The sequence below is a fragment of the Rhinolophus ferrumequinum genome, chromosome 2 (genome assembly GCF_004115265.2).
Source record: "Rhinolophus ferrumequinum isolate MPI-CBG mRhiFer1 chromosome 2, mRhiFer1_v1.p, whole genome shotgun sequence".
NCBI lineage: Eukaryota > Metazoa > Chordata > Mammalia > Chiroptera > Rhinolophidae > Rhinolophus > Rhinolophus ferrumequinum.
In genome coordinates this window covers 63,060,178-63,072,484 of record NC_046285.1, presented here as the reverse complement: position 1 = coordinate 63,072,484, position 12,307 = coordinate 63,060,178, and positions in this window count along the sequence as shown.

Here is a 12,307-nt window from a genome sequence, read left to right as displayed (position 1 = left end):
GAATTGAACAAAATTCAAAGAAGTTAAAGAAGTTGTCCATGAACACACAAATTGTAATGGTTTAATTTGGCTTCTAATCAAGTCCTTCTCATCTCTTAATGTTTTTATTTACTTTCCACAGTAAAGAGAACTGAGATTTATTAAACAATTATTATAAATGGACCACCTCCCTAGGTACTTTATATGAGTGATCTAAATTTATTATAGGATTAATACATAGTCTAAGTTAATTGAAAGAGAATCACCCCAGAAGTCAGAGGCAAATGCTGCATTTTTCTTAAGCTCTTGACATTCAAATTGTGTTGGAATCTGGGTTTGAACCAGAGATGGTCAGAGGACAGTCCAGTCAAAACCTGAAAGGTGAAAACATGACTGGGGATATTTGTGATCTCTTGGCTCTCCTTTTGTTCATCAGAAGTGACTGGCAGTGGATGATAAGACAACATAGACGACACATAGATAATACTAAGCCCCAAAAGGGTGTCTTCACAATAGCAAACGTTCATACTCTTAGAATGTACCAAATAAGAACTCTGAAGTTACCATGACCAAGCCAGGACCTGCAAACCTGAAAAGCTAGTCAATCTCCCCATGGTGGACAGTTTTTCAGAAATGTTTGGCCAGATTTTCATTTGTTTGCTTTGATCTGAGGTTTTGCTTGGCGATAACAACATAACATTTAGTTAGTTTATATACACAACAAAAGTATTGTTGCATATAAAGAAAATAAAGATTAGAAAATGTTTGAGAAATGTATTTAAATTTTAATAAAAATATAGATCATAGCAATTTGGTCTTGTCTTTTCTTGCTGAGTTTTCTGGTGTTTGCATATTTAAGAGCCACAGAACTCCCCACTGGACCATTTCAAATCGCTCTTGGACAGAATTCATCCTCCCCTATATTATTTTCCTATTGCTGTGGTAATTACTACAAACCTAGTGGCTTAAAACAACGCAAATTTATTAACTTACAATTATGGGAGTCAGATGTTGAAAATGAGTCCACAGGGCTGTGTTTCTTTTGGAGGCTGCAGGGAAGAATCTTTCCTTGACCTTTCCAGTTTCGAGGCCAAATACATCCTTTGGCTTATGGTACCTTCCTCCATCTTCAAAGCCAACATGTAGCATAGCGTGTTTCTATTTCTGTCTCTCTATCCCTTGGCTTCTCGTCACACACCTGTCTTAATGATTGCTCCTACATCCCTCTCATAATGACCCCTGCAATTACATCAGGCCCACCCAGATAATTCAAATAAACTCCTCCCCATCTCAAGGTCCTTAACCTGGTCACCCCTATAAAGTCCCTTTGCCATTCAAGGTAGCATTCACAGGGTCCAGAAATTAGGGTGTGGACATCTTTAAGTAACCACTGTTCAGCCGACTACATCCCCTGACCTCAGGGAAGAATAAGGGACTATTTTCATGTCCTCAGGAATGAAATAGTGCTGAGATCAGTGGTTCTCCACCTTGGCTGGGGAGCTTTTTAAAATCCCAGTGCCTAGGGTGCACCCCAGACGCTTTACATTAAATCTCTGGGAATGGTTTACAAGCATCAGGTATTTTTAAAGCTCTCCAGATGATTCCAATGTGTAACCCAAGTTAAGAACCATTCATCTGGATGTTTTCTTTTCTTTTTGAAGGCACTCCTGAGACATCGCCTGGATATATGAAGGTGACTCAATGTCACCAAATTGACTTAAGAGTTTATTAAGAGGCAGATGAAAATGTCTAGAAGAATGCATATTTTAATGGGTCAGTATTTATCAGTTTACATTAGCTTTAGGGTGCTGTAGTCAAGAGGACAGGATGAAGACAACCTATTCTGTAATGATCAAGTTCAAACACTAATGATTTAAATTACATAAATCTATAGATGAATCTTGTATATGCTGATTATGTAAATTAAATAGCACTTTCTTTTTAGAAATTTTTTCTATAATAACGTAAATTCAGTGCAACATTTCACGTGCTATTTCAGCTATAAATCAATGATATTAAATATAATTCAATATTCTGGAATGAAACTGGCTTAATGGTGCATTACATGGGTTTGAGTCTGAAATAATTCCTGCCTCTCTATGATTGCACTATGTCTTCACTTAAAGTTTACCTCTCCTCATGGCTTGAAGGATCTGGTGACTTAGGAGAGCTCAGTTTGGTTGATATTTGGATATTCAATTAACATACAGTCACTGGATCATCAAGACCTTTAGCCATGGCACAATCTTCATTCTCTCTAAAGGGTGCCCAAAAAAATGTATACGCATTTTAAGAAAGGGAAAACCTGTATTAAAATTGTAATACTCAATATATACCAATAACAAAAGATGAATACTTTGGCACTCCAGGTATATACCGGGAGTGCCAAAAAATGTATACACATGACTTGTATTCATCTTTTGAATATACATATTTGAATATACATATTTGAATATATAATTATATATTCAATATATATACATATCTGAATACATATTTGAAATATATATACATATTTGAATATACATATATGAATATACATATTCATATATGTGTGTGTGTGTGTATATATATATATATATATATATATCTTCAGATAATTACTCCTAAAAAAGGCAGACAAAAAGAGTTGAGATTATTTTTTATTCCATTGACTGAATATTTGGATGGTTCATGGGTTTTTACTGGTTATTTCTATTTCCTAAGATTGGAAATCATTTGTATACTGAGCTCCATTGAGGAAAATGGTTTAGGAATAGTTACATGATGTCATTAACATAAAATGGTCAGTTGGTGTTTACATTTTGGTGCGACAAAGACAACAAGGAATATAATGGATTCATTTTTCAGATGAGGACATAGAGGCTAATAAATAACATGTGCCCTACTTTTACATAGAAGAGGAAGTGTGGAAAATGTTGTATACATACTGTATTACTGAATTAAATTGCACAGGGCATTTTCATAGGTCATGGGGGCAATGAATAAAACTTTTAATATCGCACTGTTCTCCAGATTTATTGCAAAAGTAGGCTTGGTTCTAAGTCATTTGTTAGATTCTTATTAATTTAAATAATGTGAAACATTTATTAATGAATAAATACCAATATAACAAATAATATTATGTAATTGTGTAATATACCAAATTTTTCAACTGTGTTGGACAAAGGAATGTGTTCATTAGCATTTTTGACAAACACTAAAAACACAACAATATCCCACACACAGCAGACATTGTATCAATGTACATATAGTAAGTAGTAGCTACATAATACACTTTAAATAAATTACCTCATTTAATTTAATCCTCACAATAACTGTTTGATATAAATACAAAAAATACTCCATTTTACAGATGAGAAAACTGATAACTGAAGAGGTTTAGTAACTCTATCAAAATCATACAAGTTATAAGTGGCATAGCCGGGAGGCACACCTAAATGTGATTCTTAATTTCAGTCTGACCTTATAAAAGACTTTAACTAACTTCCAAGTGTTGTGGATTCACAGTTATAAAAACTAAGATCCCAGATCAAGAGAAAAGAGCAAGCACATGCCAAAACTTTGTGGCCAGGTTAGTTTAAAGGACGTAAAACTATTAGAATGAGAAATTTTACTACAAAGAAGAGTTCTTCTAGGCACTTGATTGTTCATTTCAAATTATATCTGATGTTTGTTTAAAACATCCTCCAGATGATACTGATGCCTCTTTGTTGTGTTCACTTTGAAACTTCTGATCATTTGGAGGTAAATTAATTCGTTTCATTTCATTTTTAGCCTTTATATAAAATATCTCAATTTTATTTTCATGAATCAGTGTTTCTCAACCTGATCCTTAAATCACAAGGATTAGAATTACCTGCTTGTTAAAAATATACTTCCTGGACCCACTTTAGACCATCTGAATCAAACTCTCTAAGGTCAGAGGCTGAGGAAGCTGTGTGTCTTTTTACAAATGCATTTGGTGATCTGTGATGGAAATTAATTTCATTTGCTCAAAATGTAGATTCTGTAATCAATGCTCGTTATCATGATTTAGACGGATGATACAAAGCCTCAGGACAGTAGGACAATGGTAATGATATTCCCTCTATGCCCATTTTCTCACGCTAACTTCTTCGGGTACTTCATTCATCAAACATTAGCTGCAGCTTCCACAGTGTAGCCACTAGGCTGGCCTGGGCTACACAAGACCATTGTCAAATAGTTTGGGAGACCCTGTACTTCATCCTTTAGCTCTTGTATGTTAGAGAAGTCCTGCTGTAAAGAAACTTGTTTAAGATTGTTAAATCCACCATTTTCCAAAGTTATTTACTCACATATTTACCCATATTTACCATTTGTTCAAAGAATGCCTGTTATCCTGGAGAGTACCTTTAGAAAAAGTGGATATGACAATGATATATTTTTTACATATTCAAATGCAATCAATAGGTAGTGGGATTTGCTGGTGGTGCATTCATTGCCTTTCAAAAACAACCGTTGCTAAAAATGTAAAGGGTAAAGGATTGCTCACAGATTATCTATGTCCTGAAACCTTCTCTTAGAAGACTTGATCTGTACTGAAGGAAATAGAGGCAATCCTGAGTTTTATGATTATACCATATCTTATGTAAGGATTCTAACTTAAATATTTTTAATTCTCTTAGAAGCGTGCAAACTCAACCAATTCAACTATTTTGTCCTAAATTTGGGTAAATGACTCAGTGAGATTAGCTTTTTCTCTGTTTTATTGTTATGTTTCAGTTTGTCTTATTTGCTTTTTTTTTTTTGCTCTAACCAATTGTTCAGCAAAATGTCCTTTATTAAGCCTCAAGCCTTTGATTAGTGAGTTTATTTTTTTAACATTTTTTATTAGTTTCAGGTGTACAAAACAATGCAATAGTTAAACATTTATCATTTATATCCATCGCACAGTGATAACCTCCCTCCCCCATCTACTACCCTTCTGACATCGCACACAGCCATTATGTCTCCACTGTCTCTATTCCTAATGCTGTACTCCGCTTCTTGTAACCATATATATATATATATATATATATATATATATATATATATATAATGTCTTAACTATGTATATATATAATCTCAATAATGTCTTATTTGCTTTTAAATTATTAAAGCAACATGTGTTCTTTAAGACCTCAAAAATAAAGCAGAAGCATATAAAGTATACAGTAAAAATCAAAATGGACTCCCCATTCCTACCATGTCAGTCTCATTTCTTTCCATATTTTTTCCTATGTTGTGTTTGTGTGCGTGTGTGTATGTGCGCGCACGCGTGCACACACACACAAATATATGGTAAAATAAATACATATCATATATAAAACTTTTACAAAGATGGCATCATTTTTGTTCTAAAATTCACTTTTGTCTGTTAAGCATATTGCCTCAGGTTTCTGAAGTTCCCTGGAAATAAGTCTCTCAAGTACCTAATGCACGTTTCACAATTTTTAAAGTACCATGCCATGAGCTATGTATAATTCTTGGACCTAGTCTTAAAAAGAATTCAAGTGAGTGAACTGCTTGCCCAAGCAATCGGGTACCACTTGGTTAGTTAATAATGTCTCAGCACGTTAGTACAGGAGGATATATTCTGATGTGTTAATTATAAGTGTGCCACACGATTTTCACAACTGAGTTCTACATAAACATATTTTTGCAAATCAAACACTTTTAAAATACATTCGAAAGGATCACAATTTAAAGGAAAGCTGGTACAAATTCTGTTTTACACCTAAGAATCCTATTGTAAAACACATAATTGCTCCCTAATTCATGAGTCTGAGTAATCCAGGTTTTTATAAATCAAAAATGTGGGTTTGGGGAAGACTTTACAATACCCCAAAACAACTAATTAATGGAACCTTACTTTTGTGAGGTCTATGTCCTTTTCATTTATAAAATTATGACCAATAAGAAAGGTAAAGCTAAATCTTTATTTTTTAATTTTAAATTTATTTTTCCATTATAGCTGACATACATTATATTAGTTTCAGATGTACAATACAGTGATTAGACATTTATATACCTTATGAAGTGATTACCCCTATAAGTCTAGTACCATCTGACACCAAACATAGTTATTACAATATTATTAAGTGTATTCCTTATGCTGACTATTTTGTACTACCCATTTGTACCTCTTAATCCCTTCCTTTTTTCACCCTGCCCCCCCAACTATCTTCCCATTTGGCAACCCTCAGTTTGTTCTCTGTATCTATGAGTTTGTTTCTATTTTGTTTGTTAGTTTATTTTGTTTTTTAGGTTCCACATATAAGTGAAATCATATGGTACTTGTCATTCTCTGATGTATTTCACTCAGTCCAGTACCTCTAGGTTCATCTATGTTGTTGCAAATGGCAAGATTTCATTCTTTTTAAATGGCCAAGTAATATACTATTGTTTATATGTATCATGTCTCTGTATCCGTTTGTCTATCCATGGACACTTAGGTTGCTTCCATATCTTGGCTACTGTAAATAACACTACAATGAACATAGAGATGCATATGCCTTTTCGAAGTAGTCTTTTAGATTTCTTCTGATAAATACCCAGAAGTGGAATTCCTGAGTCATATGGTAGTTCTATTTTTAATTTTTTGAGGAATCGCCATGCTGTTTTCCATAGTGGCTGCACCGATTTACAATCCCACCAACAGTGCACAAGGGTTCCCTTTTCTCTACATCCTCTCTAACACTTGTTGTTTGTTGATTTATTGATGATAGCCATTCTGACAGGTGTGAGGTGATAGCTCATTGTGGTTTTAATTTGCATTTCTCTGATGATAAGTGATGTTGAGCATCTTTTCATATGTCTGTTGGCCATCTGTATGTTCTATTCGGGTCCTCTGCCCATTTTTTAATTGGACTGTGTTAAGTTGTATGAGTTCCTTATATATTTTTTCAGTGTTAAGTTGTATGAGTTCCTTATATATTTAGGATATTAACCCTTTATCAGATGTATCATTGGCGAATATCTTGTCTGATTCAGTAGGTTTTTATTTCGCTTTGTTGGTTTCCTTTACTGTGCCAAAATTTTTTAGTTTGATGAAGTTTCATTTGTTTATTTCTTTCTTTTATTTCCCTTGCTTGAGGAGACATATATAAAAAAATATTGCTAAGAGCGATATCAGAGAGTTTACTGCCTATGATTTCTTCTAGGTTTCAGGTCTTATTTTTAAGTGTTTAATCCATTTTGAGTTTATTCATATATGTGGTGTAAGAAAATGGTCTAGTTTCATTTTTTTGCATGTGTCTGCATGTGTCTGTCAGTTTTCCCAACACCATTTATTGAAGAGACTGTCTTTACCCCATTGTACATTCTTTCCTCCTTTGCTAAATCTTTAAATAAAGGAGAATGTTCTTTCCACAATGTCATTTCTTTCCCTTATTTTTCACCTTTGGGGAGATAGTAAATGAAGGATTTTTATAATTTATGTTTACTGAACTATTACTTGGTGAGATTCACATTTAAAACAAAATATTCATTTGATGGGATTAGCTATGATTACATTCAAAATTACACTTACAGTGTTTTATAAAATAAAGTGAACCATACACTTGATAAAAATTCTTAGGCAGTAAAGAAAGATAGAGACTAAAAGCAAAATCTGTCTCTTCAAATCCCACCCCCAACAAGAAGTGCCACTCTCTAAAGATAACTGTGGTTTATAGTATGTTGTGTTTATCCTTTCTGAAAAGAAGTCATAGCCAGATCTATATATCATTTTTATTATTCCCCAGATAGTATCATTCCATATACACCATTCTGAACCTTGTCTTTTTCACTTAGTATATTAGAATTCATTATATTGGCATATACAGATTTATTTTATTTTTTAAAACAACGTTGTATTTCTCCTTATGACTTACCATAACTCATTTAATCTAGCCTCTGTATTGGGACATTTAGGTTATTTCTATCTTCTTGCTAGTATAAACAATGCTGCAATCAACATTCTTATGCATATTTTGGCAGTTTTGCAAGAAGATGAATGGATAGCTAATAGCATTGATATTTTTCACATAGATTAAAAAGCATGATAATGTTCAAGGTTCAAAAGCATGACAAGAAGCAAGAACTCTCCAATATTGGTCATGCAAAATGGTACTAACTTCTAGACGGCAATTCAATTATATCTTGACAAAATTTGAAATTCTCATACAGTTTTATCCAGAAATTTTTCTGTCGGAAATTGCCCTATCAATCTATATGATCATTTCCTCTGGACATAATCTCTTATATTACATCTGAATTTATAAATTATTTACTCCAATTCCTGAGGTCCAAAGACATTAAGTCACATAGTGAACAAGTGCCCAATAGAGGAGGAGTACAGAAATTCTGCAACAGCTGCTAGGTATCCTAAAAGAGATGGCCAATTAGACAATTCCTTTACCACTTTGGTCTTCATCTCATTGACCATAGTCACTAGATTGCTACCTGTCCTCCTTGCTGTTTGTCCTTGCACTGTTTTGTTAGTTCTTATCAAAGGTGTAGCTCTATAGGTTTCATATCCAAGGAATGCTTTCTCCCAGAGGATGGGTCCACTCCATATGACTGAGGGCAGGAGAGGATATGAGAGTGACCAGGGTTAGGTAGGTGAGTGAGTTAGTGGCCTGGCATTTGTTCTTATAGGATCGAAATTAGGAAAGGTCAGGGGTCAGGATGGTATCCTTAGTGACCAGGACAGGTCCTGATCTATATTGACCTTAGTCCAAAAAAGAAAGACATCTGCCCATCATAGGTTTGTACAACCCACAATGTGAGTCATAGTTTTCTGCAACTGGCATCAAATGACCGGTCAGTTAGGCAGAGGTTTCATCAAATGTTAACTTTGTAGATTTTTAATATTCAGCATCTTAATACATGGTATATAGGGCATAGGGCAAGCAGGCATATATATACATACACATACATATACAGTAGGGCATCAAGAGGCAATTCAAAGAAAAAAAGCGAATTACTAACAAAAAGGGGGGGATGTTCATTCTAATTAGAAACAAAATAAAAACAATCAAAAAGTGCTATTTTTCTGTCTAACAAGTTGGCAAACAATATTTTTTCATATAATACATAATGTTATTGAGATTTCTTTGTAATGGGTATTCATAGGGGTGGGGGATTGTGAAAACACAGTTGACAATATAGACATTAAAACATTTGGGGCCAATAATCCCACTACTGGGAATTTAGCCTGAGAACATCGTTGAGAGAAAGGAAGTTGCTATGAGCACTAGACTGTTCCGAACAATTTTATTTTTAACCAGAAAAATTGGAAGCAGCCTAAAATCAAATTAATGAGGAATGGTGAGTAAAGTTTTGGCAGGTCACATAGATGAAACACTAAATAAATGATGATTAAATTCAAAGCCATGTAACTTCATAAACAGATATAATGATATATCTGTAAAAGCAAGATGTGAAATTGTACACACACTGTGATCGACAAACTGAATGTATGTGTGTGTACAAATAAATTCTGTAAGGACTACACACACAAACACACACAACATACAAAGTGGACTTTATAAAGTCTATATATTCTTTGTTGTCCCCACATGGGATGTGAAGAAGAGAAGAGATATGTTTGGCACAATATATGTAATTTCAGGTGTAATATAATTAGACCCTTTCAGAATTTAAGCACAATTCAAATGTTCTGTTTTAATTCGTTCTGGAAAAGGAGGACCCTTAGTGATGTAACAATAGAATCAAATCAAATAAGACTTTCTAATGGTTGCTTTTTTAAAATGTGAGATGTGCATTCATTCAGTGTTTCACTATTTCCAATGACAGGAAAGTCACTAGCTCACATACTTACATTGTAAATTTCGAATCATTCATTCATTCATTCATTCATTCATTCATTCATTCATCATATATATATACTGGGGTTGCCAAAAAAATGTATACACATTTTAAGAGCTGTTATCTATGCTCAAGCAGTTCCTTTATTAAAATATTTATACATTATTTTGGCACCCTCTGTGTGTGTGTGTGTGTGTGTGTGTGTGTATGTGTGTGTGTGTATGTGTGTGTGTGTATATATATATATTATAATGCTACTGAGATTTCTTTTTTTTTAAGTTTTTTTTTTTTAATTGGGGAAGGGGAACAGGACTTTATTGGGGAACAGTGTATACTTCCAGGACTTTTTTCCAAGTCAAGTTGTTGTCCTTTCAGTCTTAGTTGTGGAGGGCGCAGCTCAGCTCCAAGTTCAGTTGCCATTGCTAGTTGCAGGGGGCGCAGCCCACCATCCCTTGTGGGAGTCGAAGAATCGAACTGGCAAACTTGTGGTTGAGAGGACGCGCTCCAACCAACTGAGCCATCCGGGAGGCAGCTCAGCTCAAGGTGCTGTGTTCAATCTTAGTTGCAAGGGGCACAGCCCACCATGCTTTGCGGGAGTTGAGGGATCGAACTGGCAACCTTGTGGTTGAGAGCCCACTGGCCCATGTGGGAATCGAACCAGCAGCCTTCGGCATTAGGAGCATGGAGCTCCAATTGCCTGAGCCACCGGGCCAGCTCGAGATTTCTTTAAAATGTGTTTTCATTGGGGGGGTTTGTGAAAACATAGCTGACAGTATAGACGTTGAAACATTTTGGGCCAATAATTAATATACCAAGGGTGCAAAAAAAATGTATTCACATGACTTGTATTCATCTTTTGTTATCGGTATATATTGAGTATTACAATTTTAATGCAGTTTTCCTTTCTTTAAATGTGTAGACATTTTTTGGCACCCTCTGTGTATTGAGCCACTCTCTGTTTAGAATGAACAGTCTGACTGCATCAAGATTGAAAATGTGGAGACCAGTTAGGAAGCTTTCTCATTAGTGTAAGTGAGAGATGATGAAGCCTGAACTAAGTGAGAAGCAAGAGAGGAAACTGGAAGAACAAATGTAAAGCATATTTAGAAAGCAGATCAACTGCACGTAATGAATAACTCCAGTCCATATTCAGAGAGGGGATTAGTTTCCACCTGTCAATAAGAGGAATAGAAAATGAAAATCATGGCCATCTTTAACCTGCTACATCTTCCTTCCATCACACCATACTTTGTGTTGCAAAGCTCTAGGGTATCCTATCTAATCCTGACATTGCTTATGTCACTTTGCTCCATGACACTTTACCAGGAATCATATTATTTCCTAAGCTTTTTCAAGTGATATAATATGAAATAAGTCAATCAAATGAAAAATGCTCTGTTCTTAGTGAAATATATGCCCAGATAGCTAAAGTTGCCTATCATAAATATATCTTTTCACTGAGCCTTTTATACTCTTTAAGATATTGATTAAAAATTTTATAGCATCACACAGAAGTGGTATGAAGCAAGTATAATTATCTTCATTTTATAGATGAAGAAATACGAGCTCAGAGAGAACATGTAAGTTGTTCCAGGTCAAACAGCTGGTAAGTAGTAAGTGCTGCCTCCCTAATCTGAATCATCAGACTGATCTGCACAAAGTTAAAAGGAAAAAGAGTCTGGTGAAGTTTCCTAAGACAAGCATTGCCTCTCTACTTATTTAGGTGAGATTTCCGGGTATGTGGAAAAATAAAACTATTTATTTGGACATGGCACAGAGCCTCCTTGATCCATTTTCTATTACTAGCCATGGATGAAGAAATATTCTCACCGCCCCTGGTTCTCCAAATAGCTATAACGTCATGAGCAACTTCAAGTCTCCCCCCAACCCGAGTCCTCCAAGAACAGGCTTCTCTGTAGTGATGGCATTGTCATGTTGAAGTTATGTAGAGAGCTTTTATTCTTTGTTGAACACCAAGAATCAGGCCTGGGGAGAAATCTGTAAGTATTATAATTAACTTTAATTTTAATTTCTGGATGTCTTTTTTCCTCCTAGCTGCTGCCAAGGTTCTCCTTCAGTCCCATCAGTTAGAGCAGCATTCATGAAGCTCAGGCCGGACTCCCTTGGTGATTTTTGTTTCAGGGTGATGTGCTTGAGCCTTCCTGGGAGACTTGGAGCCAAAAAAAAAAAAAGGCCACCAATTCCAAGAAACCAGTTTATATTTCTCAGTTTGGGGAAAACCTTTAGGAATTGGATTTTAATACTTCCTTGTTTTCAAATTGTTTTGGTATATTTTTAATCTTTAGTTCATTTTTTGTAGCTTATTGTTTATTATTCCTTCATTTCCTAATAATATTACTTTTCTGTATATGTGTTTATATATAGCTCTGTGTGTATTTGTTCTGTTATGAATTGAAAGTACTGAAAGCCCCAGAAAATGTGTCCCTCTAACCTTCTGTAATGCTGCTTAATTAAGGTCCTCATTTCTTTAAAATCCAATTTATATTACATT